This window comes from Drosophila subobscura, chromosome O, assembly GCF_008121235.1.
Source record: "Drosophila subobscura isolate 14011-0131.10 chromosome O, UCBerk_Dsub_1.0, whole genome shotgun sequence".
Taxonomy (NCBI): domain Eukaryota; kingdom Metazoa; phylum Arthropoda; class Insecta; order Diptera; family Drosophilidae; genus Drosophila; species Drosophila subobscura.
The window spans coordinates 6682454-6696776 of NC_048533.1; positions in this window are offsets into that span (position 1 = coordinate 6682454).

The following is a 14323-nucleotide window of genomic DNA, read 5'->3' on the forward strand; positions in this document are numbered from 1 at the left end:
GTTCTCTATAAATTTTGTAAGCAAAAAGAACACCGTAGTCGAAATGAAATTTCGTGTTGTTGGCCTGAGGAGCGAGCGACCCTAAGGCTCAGGTCGGGGTCACCACTTGGGTTGGGTGTTCTGGTGGGTTTCGTTTGGGTTCGGTTCATTCATTCCGGAGTTGGTGGATTCATTTGTGTGGGTGGTGTCTGCGGATGGTCGGGTTGGGTTGGTGGATTGTGGCTCTCTGTGTTGGATGCTCTGCCGAAAGGCAAAAGAACTATGTTTTGGGCGAGAGAGCGAGAGATAAAGCAATAAATTCTGTCAGAAATTTAATTTGATAATAAATCTTTGCTTCTAGCGCTACGGAATTTATTTCACTCGCACAAATACACACACTCCACACACACACACAATCAGGCATTCACTTTCAGTTCCATATAGAAATTCGTGCACATAATAAAACAAAAAGCAAGAACAAAAATAACAACAATAAAGGGAAAGAAAAGGAGCCGCCGCCTGCCCCGAAAGGGAAAAAAACGTGCGTGCATGCCAAGGATGAATGAGGATATACCCGAACATGACACTTATGGATGTTCCACCACACATCCACACAGCCACAGTCCACACACTCGATGCCACATCCCTTTTGTGCGACGCACCTTTCTGCCACTCTCTGTTGTTTTGGTTGTGTGTGAGTGCGTGTGGATGCCACAAAATGGTTTCTAATCCGACAATTTCCCCCCTGACTTCATCCTCAAACTGCCATTTGGGCACCTTATCACATGCTGGGCATTTGAAGCCCTGAAGCCGTTGATAACTTTAAAGTGGAAATAAAAAGGTGAATATTTCAACTACGATAGATTATACTCGTAGATTGCGTTACAAATATATTCAAAAATGAAGGGACAGTTGTTGGTCAGATAGGACATGGCTGGAAGGAATACTTGCCTTTCTCGTGAAGGGTAGAAAATGGTTCAGTTGGAAGAGTTTTGAGTTAGGTATGAAGCATACTTTTAGGTGGGTTTTTGTAGGGGAGGATTTAGATCATTCCAGTGCTCTTTGCCTTGCAAGTTCTAATAAAATTGGGATCAATTGTATCTAAGCTCAAACTGTGGTTAACCAAAAGAAAATAAATTTATTTGTTTATTGATCTGTATTATTTATCTGTCTGTTTATCTTTCTATCTCCTCCAAGGTCCCTGCTTTATGATATTTAATGATCAACTCTTTCTTTCATTTCCATTTTCAATGCAAAATAGCTTCAAAATATTCAAAAATCTTAGGAACAATAAAAAGCTATTCTTATCACAAAATCCTCCACTTTCCATTTGCAATAATCTAAAAATTGAAACCATAACAGATTAGTATTAGCTTTTGTAATCACTCATTTTCATTGTGTTACAATTTCAAATAATAAACCATGAGTTTCATGTTTGGACCAAGGACATCAACATAGAACAATCTAACCATAATTGGTATGTGAAAATGATGGTGAAAATCAATGACCTTGGGCCCTAAGCCATTTCCTTTTTTGGCCATTACTCAAGGCATTGCTATTGTCATCATTGTTTTCGGCGGAGACATTACGCGTTATTGGGTCACTTTTCCTTTCATTTTCCGCACTTTTTGTCGGTTGCGCACAGGTAGACATGGGATTAATGGTTAAGAGAGATGGAGAGAGAGAGAGTGAAGAAATGGAGATTCAGTTTGGTTTTGGGTTTGCCTTTGCTTTTGGGCTGAGGTCATGCTGAAAATATGCATTACAATTCCCAAAGAGGAAGAGATATAGAGGGAGATACGGCAGAGTCCCCGAAGACCGATGGCGATGCCAAGAGAAAAGAAGAAATTTTCGATAAGATTTCGCCAAGATGCTGCCAACTAAAATGTCATAAATCTTGGCGCTAAAGATTGCTAAGGAGGAGACGGAGGAGGAGACCAGCAGCGTACCAGCAGCGAAGAAGATGCCAAAAAAAGCGAAAGAGTTGTCGAGGTCCAAAAATACACTTGACATATCGCGCTGTCTCTATCTGTCTTGTGTGTGTGTGTGTGTCTCTGTCTCTGTCTCTCTCTCTCGCTCTGTGTTTCTGTTGGTCTGAAAAGTGCACTGATTTATTTTGCCGGTTTTGCAGTTGAATTTTTGATGCAGGCAGGCACCAGGAGAAGACACCAAAACAAGATAAATGACGGCCTGGCGACTCTTGGCCATGCGGTGATTTTTTCGTCGTTAGATAATAAGAAAGAAAAGTCGAAAGGAAAAACTAGACTTTGGGAAAAACACATATTCAACCAGACTCTTTGTACCAGCGCTAATATAACCCCTTGCTCTCATTCTCCCACCGAATCTGTTTGAAAGGTAACATATCCCCTTTTCTACCCCCCACAAACACGCAGCCAATGCTGAACCCTTAATTCCCATCATAGATCAACCATTTTGGGTCGTAAATTACACACTCAAATCTCTAATTTGTTTTGCCCCGAAATGGTAAAAAGGTGGAAGAAAAAGGTTTACCAAAAAATAAAAGTAAAAAACAGCAGACAACAGAGGAGTATAAAAGAGATTAGGACACTCCACTCCACTTCCACACACTGCACACTGCACACTCCATTATACCGATTCGATTGTCGTTTAACATCTGTTGAACACACAGTCAGAGATACAGATACAATCCAATGGTTGGCTCAAAGCGTACCGCATGCAAATGCACGAGTCAATCGTATCGCCATGCCAGACACGACAGATCCAGCGAATTAAAAGACAATATCATCAATTATATTATAAGCAAAGGAACAATACGCCTCAAGGCCTCCTCCACCGCTCTGGCTTTGGCTGTGCGGATTCCTCTTTGGCCAGCAGCAGAATTCCATTGATCATTGAAAGAAGCCAAAAAATAAATAAATACTTTGCATTGCATTGAAGAATCGTGTCTGGCATAGTAAGAGACAGAGAGGGACTGGCGAGTATAAGTATATTCCTTGCCGCGTAAGACGGGTTGCATAAATAACCCGAACCCGAAGCGGACATTGGTTGGGTCTCTGGCTGTGACTCTGAGCCGCCGCGAGGATCGTGAGTTATGGCTTGTCACCTGTCTGTCGCAGCTGTCAAATTGAAAGTGGATTGAACCGATGAGCGTTGGATGTACTCGTTGGATAAGTAAGTAATCGCACAAAAGGTGTAATCGTCATCGATTGCCGATAAGAATATCAATTAATGTCGCACCCGCCCAGCGATCAATCGAAAGGGGGGAGTCGTAATGAACTTGTGGCTGTTTAAAGTGCGAAAATTTAAGAAAAACTTACAGGGCTAAGAAGTAAAACTAATTTTTTCGAAATGATAGACGTTGACTTTAGGGAAAGAGATTTAAAATATTCTTTAAAATATAGATCCTACACAATTTTCTTCTGAATTTACAGTATACAATTTTTTTAAGAACTTATTTCAAGCAGAAGCTGAAATAAACAACCGAGGAGTGCTGCTGCACGATGCTTGACAGGGAATTATTCTTAATAAAAAGAATAATAAACTTTGCGGTAACGTCGACGCTTCTTATACTTACACTTTCCTTCTTTTAGGGTACTTTAATCTTTTAAGTTTCAGTTTCAGGATTTAAATCCGGTTTCTCTTTCGTTTTTGTTTAATGAAAATTAATTGCGCCACCAAAGTCGTGTGTTTGCGATCGCATTTAATTGCATTTCTTACACTCGCACGCCCCGAACCTTTCCTTGGATCTCTCTCCCCCTCTCTTCCCCACCTCTCTGGCTAATTTATCATGGACACACACCACACCACACACACACCACCACCAGCATGCGGGACAACAAGAACATGATTAATTTCTGACAAATGTGCGACACAAAAGAGATGTGACACACCTTGGAGTGGAGGCCACAACAAGATGGCTGGAATGTTGCACATACACAACACCACACACCACACGCGTATATATATAGATCTCTCTGCCCCACTCTCTACCCTACCCGACGACCCGTTTGTGCCACGATCGCTCTTCCACGAAGCTGCTGCTTTCTGCTTGCTGCGTTGAACCTTGCCGGCGGGCATCAGGTTGCAGGTTCCGCAGAGCCACAGAGCACACGCGTCCAAAATGATCGATGTCATGGCCCCAACCAACTGCTTGTGCCCCTTTCTGCCCCCTTCCTGACAGTGTCCAGTTTTAAGTCTTTTGGACTGGACTCTGGAGATGACCCTCCCAGGTAGAGAGGCAGCATCTGCTCTGCTCTGCCGCTGCCTCCATATATCATTGGGGGGCTGCTGCTCTTATCAACTAGACAACTTTCGCACTAATTCGTGAGTAATTTTTTATACGAGAACTACATTTCAGGTGAATTTTTGACACTATGAAAAGTACTCTAGCTGAACTGCTTGCACTGCTTGGCTACGGGTCTGCAATTATTAGGGTGGACCTTAAAAATGATGGCGAAATAAAAAATAGAACCAACAAAATGTAGAAAAAACGAGCGACATAATTCTTTTGGTAGCCACTAAACGAGACTATAAAGATAAGCACCAAAAAAAGGTCCTGCGAGCAGGAGCAGAAGTCCTGTGAGGTGAGAGCGCAACAAGCGGTGCAGAAAAAATGTGTACACTGTTTGGTGAAAATTAAGAAGAAAAAAAGGATAAAGAGGAGGACAGTGAAAGCTTGAAATCGAAGGAAATAAATTATAGAATAATGATAGAGCTGAAGTTCTGTTGTGTAGAAAATGTGTTTTCAGTTCAGTTTTCAGTTTATGGAAAATTGTTTTACAATTCCTTTTTATTAAGGAAAATAGTTCCTAAAAGTAATACCAATATTTTGTGGAGCGACATTTTAGATTTCCACCGTAAAGAGCTTTCACTGTCCCACCAATGCAATGTGTATGTTTGATGTGGGGCTTTTGTGGGTGGATCCATGAGCAGTCAAATTCCCACTGGGAACAGCACAAACCAAACCGTTTTACCGCTTAATTGTACGAGCGTTTGCTGGCCAGCAATTATTTGATAAGACGACGCCTCACATTCGAGGGCAAACACCATAAATTCTCTGGCCGCAAAATAAATTAAATGAGAAACTGGCAAATGTTTAGTGTAGTTTACTTTACGTTCTGGCAAAGGAAACCCAAACAACAACAAAAATGTTGGATAGTCTCTCCACAAAAAGGCAAAAACCAAAAATGAATGAAAACTTTTGTTTGCTCTCTTGGGCTGCACTTTTGCACTGGGAAACAGTGGAAGTTCCAGAGAGGGAGGAAGAAAATGTTCAGTTTCTTGAGTTCATAAATTTTCACTGCCGACGGACTCGCACAAAACAATTCAAAAAATGTTGTTGCCTTCTCCTCAGAGCTCCAAAAGTGCAGTAAATTAATGAATGTTTTTCTGTGGCTCCCACAGGGTTCGCACATCCTTGAAAAAGGGTTCCAAATTAAGTGGGGGAATTTTCTTGGATATGGTAAGGTGGCTTACAAACATACATACATATGTACATATATCAATTTTGGAGGGATACAAAGGTAAACAGAAAACAAGAGGAAGCTTCTGCATGACGTGTGAGATATTCAATTTTCCCTGAAACTAAATAAAAAACTTTCCTTATTAAGTATCTCTTAATCTTTATTCCACAAGATCAGCTAAGTCAACTGCAATTGCTACCTATGTGGCCTCTTAGACCCATGACTCCTGAAAGACTCTTTTGAAAAATCACCAAAAATTAATACACTTCCAAACCCTAGTCCCCAACGACTGCTAAGACCCATGGACAAAGATCGCCGACAAATGCACACGAAATTAATCTTGTTACGGGGAAGTTGAGTGTGAAATCGTCGGACAACCAAAAGACCAACAACCGAGAACCGACGACCAACAACCACATGAGCGAGCAGCTCAAAAACTTGCACCACACACACACAAAACTTGAACATGGCCAAAAAGGAAAACGACTCCTCCGACAACCACAATGGCACACACCATCCCGGGAGTTTATAAGGAAAAGGCACGCCACACAGCAGAAAAAAACGCCAAAGACAAAATGAAGTTTCCAAGGCTCAAAAACTGAAAGCAAAGGGAAAGAAATATGAAGAGAGGAAAGAAGAAACCTCAAGGAGCAAAAGTTTCCATTTTGAAGAGGGAGTGTATGAGGACGTGGTGGTTTAAGGCATTCATGTGTTTTGTGACAAACTATCTTAATGGGTTTTCGCAGCTTGGCGGCTGTTAAATGCGATTTTAATTAATTGGACACTTAAGTTAACGACATTTCTTTGGCTCTCTCTCCTGCTGGAACAGCACTCCGTAGCCACTCCACCACCCAACGACCACCGACTGCACACGGCGACGATTTTGATTAATTGGCGGACCCGTAGAGCGGCGGCCAGCCCCACGCCACGGGAAGGCGACGGGCGACCACGTAAGCCGAGACGCTACGAGAGGTGTTGGATGCTGTGAACGGACCTAATTGATGACCATCGCAACTTGCGCTTTGGGATTGCAGCGCTCCCCTCCATTCCACCTCTAAAATGGCGTTGTTTGATGTGGCAAAAGAAAAATTGTGGCAAGGGATGGCATACGATATACGATGCTTGCAGCCAAGTGTCATGTTAATTTTGGGGGCTACATGATGGAAAATGTCCATTTGATCAAGGGTGTAGGGGAGGGGGATTAAGGTAGCTGGTAAGGGGTTGATAGCTAACAAACTTCAAGGTGAAGAAAGTTATCCCAGCAAGACCGCTATATTCTGTCAAGTGGGAGAGTAACAGTAGAGTGCCTGTATTTAGCAGAATGCAAAATTCAAATTAACTGGATTACGCGAGTATATTGAAAAATCATTAAAATCAAAACCTATTTAGTTTTTATTTACATATATTAAAATATATTCAGAATATTGTTAGGAAACCCGAATTTCACTGATAATATTCAATAAAATATGAATACAAGAACATATATCTATTAATCCCCTATAATTCTTATTCCAAAGACATTGAATTTAATCACTTTATTCAAATTTAATTTAAAAATCCCTCTCCATGGTTTTGCCATCATTACATAGGCTCCCTTCGCTCCCTCTAATGATGAATGCCCTCTAATAGACGCGCTTATTCCTAGATGATTAATAAAGTAATTTTCAAGTTCAACTGGGACATAAAGCCCATAAAATAGAGGCGAGAAGTTCGCTCTCTCACACTAGGAAAATGTGCTCGCTCTGGACAAAAAGTAAACGCCCATAAACAAAGCGACGGTTTCTTTCTCAATGAAAATGCGGGAGAAATGCTGTGGCCCGGGCCACGTGTAGCCATAAATTTCGGCATTTCGGCTCTGAACCAGTTCTCCAGGTGCTTCCTCTAACAGGTTTCTTTCTCATTAGGCCAGTATTGGATAGTAAAAACAGCCAGTCCAAGAGCAGAACCTTCATCACGCATTCGCTTCTTCAAACGCTTCGCAGCACTAAAACGGGGCGGAGTTTAAAGTGCTGCCCTCTCGTTCTGGCACTCAAGCTGCAACAAAACCCCACATATGCTGGACACAGAAACAGCTGCTCTGAGAGAGCGAGAGCGCGTGCGTGTGTGCGTGCGAGTCCATAAACCATTGCCGGCAGCCATAAAGCATTGCGAGAGCGAGAGAGCGCTATGTCGTCGCTACTGCGCTGTCTCGGTCGCTGTCGGCGTCGCTGCCATGATGGCTGCGCGACGACGACTGCGACTGCGCTCGTAATTCTCCCGTTTAATGGTTTGTTTACATCATAAATAAATATGGCTGAGAGAGAGGACAAACGTGGAGAGCGAGAGCGAGTCTGCGTGGAGAGACAGAGAGAGCTCCACTTCAGTGTTTTTGGCGCGCGTTTGTTTCCCCCAGCGACCGAGAGTGTGTGTGGGAGGGGATGGGTTCGTACATAGTTCCATTGATTCCGCTGTGACGTCAGCAGCCTGGGGCCTTCGCTCACCCGCTCCCACTCCATGTAAGACACGATCTTGATCACGATCGGAGACAATTAGCTGGAGCGCGGTCTTGCTTTTGGGGGCCAAAGGAGAATTAACAAATTTACGAGTGCCTGGATGACTCATAAAGAAGAAAACCTGTGTGGAAACAGAAGTTGGAGTGGGTAAGTGGAGGGGTGTATTGAAAGAGATATTACATATTGGGGGAATTTCTACGATATTTAGTGGTTAAAAGGTGAAAAGATCTACAGAACTACCAATGGAACTGTGTATCCAAGAGCGCCACCTTTTCTTTAATATGTTTCTTTCACTTTGGACCTTTTTTTTTACAGTATGAATGTATGAATTACTACATAAGGAATATTCAATATTTACTAATTTAACTATCAAAAAAAAAAAGTTACCATTTACTTCCAAAAGTCTTATCACCACCTTTCTTAGAAATCTTTCGGATTGCGTGGCAATTGCCGACGGATTTGTGGCTCAAAACATAGCCGTCGGCATTGCGCCTTTGCAGCCCAGCGAAGAGAGTAGAAGGAAAGTAAAGGAAGGCAGGGCCAAGAAAAAGTCTAAGGAGTATAGCATCAAGTACAAGAAATTATGGCAAAAGCTTAGGTAGGAGTGTTGGAAGGAGTGTGGTTAAGTAGTTCCTGGAGTGCCAGACCGTTCCTTCAACCACTTGTGGCATTAGCACTAATTTCAATGCCCCCGAAAAATGGCACGCTCGATGGTCACACAATTACGGATGTAATAAAGTAATTTGGCCGTAATTGCAATTGAGCCGATGGGCGCGTCAGCACAGCTGCCAGCCACTACATGCCTCTGCCTCCGCCTCCGCCACCGCCTCTTCCCCTGCTGCCAGCGCTCTGCCTACGAATTTTCCGTCTCAGGCCGCTGACTTTTCCTTCTCTTTGCCTTTGACTTTTCCGCCACTACCACTGACTCTGCTGGCTGTAAAAAGTTTGTCTTCAACTCGAAGGATTCACGGGGATTCACAACCCTTTTGTCTCTGCCTTTGTTTGGCATGAGAGTTTCCCACCGCCCGAGGATAATGTGTGACAATGTCTTGGCACTTGCCGTGCGCACAGAGGGTGATTTTAATTTAGCCAAAGGATCAGCCAGGACCACAGGTAACAGAACTGTAACTTTGTTCTAATTTTTCACAGAGTTTTGCATAGAAAACTACTTAATTATGGGCAGGACGACACGATGGCTTTACTTTATGCCATCGTATCCCTTTACAGCAGGCGTTTGAGTTATGATGTCTTTATGATCCCGCGCCGCAACCGAATCCTTTCTGTGTGTGTGTGGGTCTCCTCTGCGGTGGATTCGGAGTGCCCACTGTGGGTGCCTGGGATTGCCTGGGATAATGAGGAAGTTAATGCTTTATTATGATGGTTATTATGTGTGGCACAGCAATGGACTGCTCGCCTCGCCAGTCGGCTCTTTCGGATCGTAAACATGTCTCCTCCTCCTCCTCTTCGTGCTGCCGAACCGACGGCAGGCAGGCAGCAAGTGTTGAGCAATCCCAAAGAAAAATAAACAACCAACACACAAAAATCTAGGGGGAAATCCAGTGGGATGAGGGGGTGGGGGAAAGCACCATAAAAATTAGTCTATAAAAACAAACACTCGATGGAGGTCTGGTTCTGGTCCCCACCGTTGGATAAACACAACGCCATTGAGCGCCTCTCCCGCTCATGTGGCACCTCTACGAGAAGAACCAGTGGGAGACGCCTGGGAGACTCCTCCTGGGACATGCTGCGAATATTTCTTCATTTCGCCGCTGTCTGCCCCAACATGCCCCAACATTTTCCTCCTCCGCATCGCATAGGTAAATAAACAAACAACTCGTGTATTTCATTTTTTTGTAGGTTTTTTGTGGGTAGGATTTTCTGGTTTCTGTTTGCTTAGATTTGTGTTTTATTTATTTGGTAAATAGTTTCAATAGTGAGGCTGTTCATGGAATTGATTTGAAATTGAAAGTTGATGACTTCATAGCATGACTGATACTTATAGATGGATTCCACGGGTACGCTCTCATTCGCAATTGGTTAAAATCTCTATGAGAAAGAAGATGAAATGGCTCACGTGTAATGCAGCAGAACCCCTCGGAATGCGAGCGTCAAGTCCAAAGGAAAAACTTCTTAAAATGAGTGAATAAACATTAGGAAACATTATATAAACCTTGAAATAATCTTCTTATACCCTAAAGAGTTCAGGCACTTCTATAGACATTTCCAAAATGTTCGAAGCTAATTAAATTACCAATTTGTGTGTGTGTGTGGCACTCTTTACAGTGGCACTTGAGTCGATTCAATAATTATAAATCAATACTGGGAATCAATTATGGTTGGGGCTCTTACAATTATTATCTGTAAACGCAGATACACAACGACTGAAAAATTCAAACAATTTTCAAGTGATGCCAACTTAATTAAGTCACAAAATTTATGAGCTTCTTGTTTGGAGGGCACACACGACCCGCAGACACCAGACAGAGAGATGGAGATACAAATGGTAGAGATAGAGATACATATGGCTGTGTGTGTGTGTGTGTATGGGTAGAGATACAAGCATTCAATATGACACGCGTTCGTCGCCGTAAAAACGCCACTCCTCTTCGGTGCTGCATGGGGATGTAAATCGATTGCCAAACGATTGAGAGATCGATTTTAACGATTTGTTTTGATATTTTTACGATTATGGGGCATCGTTTGCACCACATAAATAGAACATAAAACTCACATAACATCTGAGCGAGACGTCAGGCCTGCTTCCATTTGTGGTCTGTTTTGAGTGTGTGTTTTGGATCCCCAGCATTTATGTTTGTGCGGGGGGTCTGTCCTTCCTTCTTTCACATTCAATTAATAATAAATTAGCGGCCAAGTGAAATCACAAATTAATATATCCATTTAACGATGTATCCTGCCAGATCTTATGACGCTTTTAATTGCCACCAACTGCAGTATCTGTATCTGTGAGACACTTGAGCGGCCTGCCCGCTGTTTTATTTGGCTTTCCGTCGCTGTCGCTGTTGCTGTTGTCATCGTGTGACATTTTCTCTTTGGCATCATCATAAATCATATTTGCACCACATGTATTCGCAGAAAAAAAATAAAAATATGGAACGGAATATCAAATGCATTTTTCGGCTTAATTTTCACTGCGCTGCTGCTGCTGTGTGCATTGTCCTTGCTGTTTTATGGCTCCTTGTTTTTGGGCTGGTGGTCCTTTTTTGCATATGCAAAACTAATGCAACACGCAAAGGAAGTCGCTTCCTGCGAAGCAGTAAGGAAGACTGCTGTGATGTTCCTTCAGGCACCGAATATCTAGAGCAGAATAAGTATCTTTCTTCTTTATGCATCTGCATCTTTATGATTTATGGCCTCTGTTGCAGGATACTTTAGACTCTCTGCGGCAAGTGTTGGTTGCCAAGCCACTGACGAATTGGTTTATTAAACCATATGTTCCTTTTTTTTCTAATGTTAGTGCCTTTGGCAGGGAAAGTGTCAACAATTTTGGAGCTGAAAATGGCTTTAGTTCGTGTTTGGAGAGGAAATGATTGTGGAAGACAGTGTGGGATCCTTTCTTGAAAAGGAAAACAGCCTGATTTAGTTGCCTGAGAAGTGAAATGTCCGGTAAAAATATTTTTAGTTGATTATATGTGGTTGCACGTCATGCAGCAGCTTTCCTCGGCCGGCGGTGCCAATTTCGGCCAAGAAGGGGTACATTTTTCTGTAAGGAGCGAGTCTAACGAATATATTTAGTGCCTTTTTCATGGATTTCTTCGCGTTTAATCGTTGAAAAATCCCTCTCCATAATAGCTCTTGTTGACAAACAGAAAAAATATATTTTCCCCTTTTGATGATGATTTCTAGCAGTCATTCCTCAGAAGCCATTCCGCATTCCTTCTCCAAAATCCCCATTAAATGTGCAATATATAGAAAATTCTTTGAAAAGTCACGTGCTCAGAGGGAGTTTTCCTGCATTTGTCAGCCGAAATCAAACAGAAATAGATCCCCCCTAACACCCTGGATGCATCTGCATCTCCTTCACACCCGTCGATGGCCATATGGTGGCTCAACAAAATGGTAGGTCTCTGGATTCTGGATTCTGGGTTTGTGGGATTCTCCATCTGGCATTGGGGGTTGCTGGTTGATGATAGATATGCAGTAGCATCCCATGTCCTTTTGGCAGGAAGTCCCTCAGTCTGTGTATCGTAAGCGTAACGGCTTTCAATTGAGCATGCCACACACCCGTCGTATGCCACATGCACACCCTCATGCCCCCATACTCTGATGCTTTCTTCATGCTCTTCTGATAAGCCTCAATCGAACGCAAATCGATTGCCCAAAAACTGAACATGATATATGCTCGAATTATCCTTGGCCGCCTCTATCGCCCCTGCCCCCAAAGATGTCACTTGCAAATGAAATACTCCCCCAAAAACCAAAAGTTCCGCCTGTCTCTCCCTTGAGTTTCCATTGGGTTTCCCACTCTCCAGTGTCTTTTTCTTGAGTGTGATAGTCTCTCCCCTCATCTTTCTCTTGGTTTGAAGACTACCCCCTGTCTTGCCCCTTCCCCACTATGTTTGTGGCAAGATGGTTTCTAGAGGTAAGTTGAAGTGCTGCAGCACAGATAACGGCGCTATAGACATTATATTTTACGAATGGGGTTCTACTTTCTACTGATAAAAACCACAAAAACATTCATCAATATCTTGTTTAGAGTACGTAAAATTCTTCACCACTTTCCTTGTTTACCCGTTTCAAAATTTTCCTTCATCTTTAGTGTCTTCATGCACCATTTCCCACATTTTCAGTTTTCGTTCTCCATTTTTCAAATGGTTTTTCATACTTCATTGACCATGGGAATTATTGAATATTTTTCAATATTTTTAATTCGTTTCAGAAGATTTGTTTTTGTTATCATTAAAGAGCAAAAGAAACGCAATATTTGAGAAAACATTATATTTATTTGAGAATTCTATTCATTCACTTAGTACTTTATGAATATTTTCGCTTAATTCCCTAAGCCCTGAGAGTGGAAGAACTTTTTCAGTATTTATGGTTTTGAGATAATGAAAACCTTACCTAAAGCAATACAACATTAGAAATGCCTCAAGAAAGCATCAAAATGATTTTATTTTAAAATTGAGTAAACATTCCATTACACTGCAATAAATTACATGCAATTTCGCCCTGGAAATCTCAAATATATTATGTCCGATCGCAGCAATAAAGAACAAATATTAAGCTCGAATGCATTTTGGGAGCATCTCTGGGGGGTGAAAGCCGCCTACACACACACACACACAGATTCAAATGCACTGCCACACACACACACACTCACTGGCAGATACACAGGGATGCGGAAATGAAATAAATCGAGAGCGAAATGAATGGACACCAAAAGGATGAATGGTTGTCGGAGTCATGAAGTAAAGACTGGGCTGGGCCTGGGCCTGGGCCTCCTTCTACAACAACAAAACATCTACAAAAAAGAGACAGAAAGAGAGCGGAAGAGAGGTAGGAGAGAGTGAGGGGAGAGTGAGAAAAATATTGAAACGAAAAATACAACTGACAAAAAAAGGTTTTTATTTCTGTTTTATTTGTGCAAAAAGCGGAGGAGAGCGCACTCCATAAATTTTCGTGCGCTCAATATTGTTTCAGATCATAAATCATGGGCTGCATTTGCGTACGGCACACAAACACACACACACACACACACACACACTTATACTCTTATGCATGAGGCAGTTGCAGTTGCAGCAGCAGCAGCACCATGAGGCAGAGAGGCAGGGAGACGGCACAGACACCGACAAATGTACATTGTACGGTGTACCTTGTAGCTGACGTTCGTTGGTGGATGCATCACACAGGGACAACAAAAGCAACAACAACAACAACAATCTGTGCAACAACTACAGAAACAACTAAAACAAAACGAATGCTGCAACAACAAAAAGACTGCAAAAAAGCATCAAAAGCAAAAATCCCTGCAACAACAAAAGTAAGAAGAGTTCTATGTGCTGGGCAGAAGGGAAGTATACGACTAATTGATATCCCGTAAGGATGTTCTACGTAGCTCCAAGAAGTATGCTATGCAAGGAAGTGCTTTCAGATTGGGATAACGAAGAAAGAGCTAAGTAAAGTAAGATAACCAATATCTGAATATCTTTTATATTTACTTAAATACTTAAATACATTTCTTACAAATTTAATTCCATTCGTTACAAAATGCACCCTTTAGTCGCATATCCCCGATTGAAATCGCAATGTTACTCCGCGTCTGACAATAGCAACATGCACTTCATACTCCATTCTCCATAGTGCATTTGTAGTATAAACTGGAGGCCGCTGCACTTGTGCCCTGCACATGCATTCCCCCACACTCTGACTCTTCCCCTACCTTCGATTGGC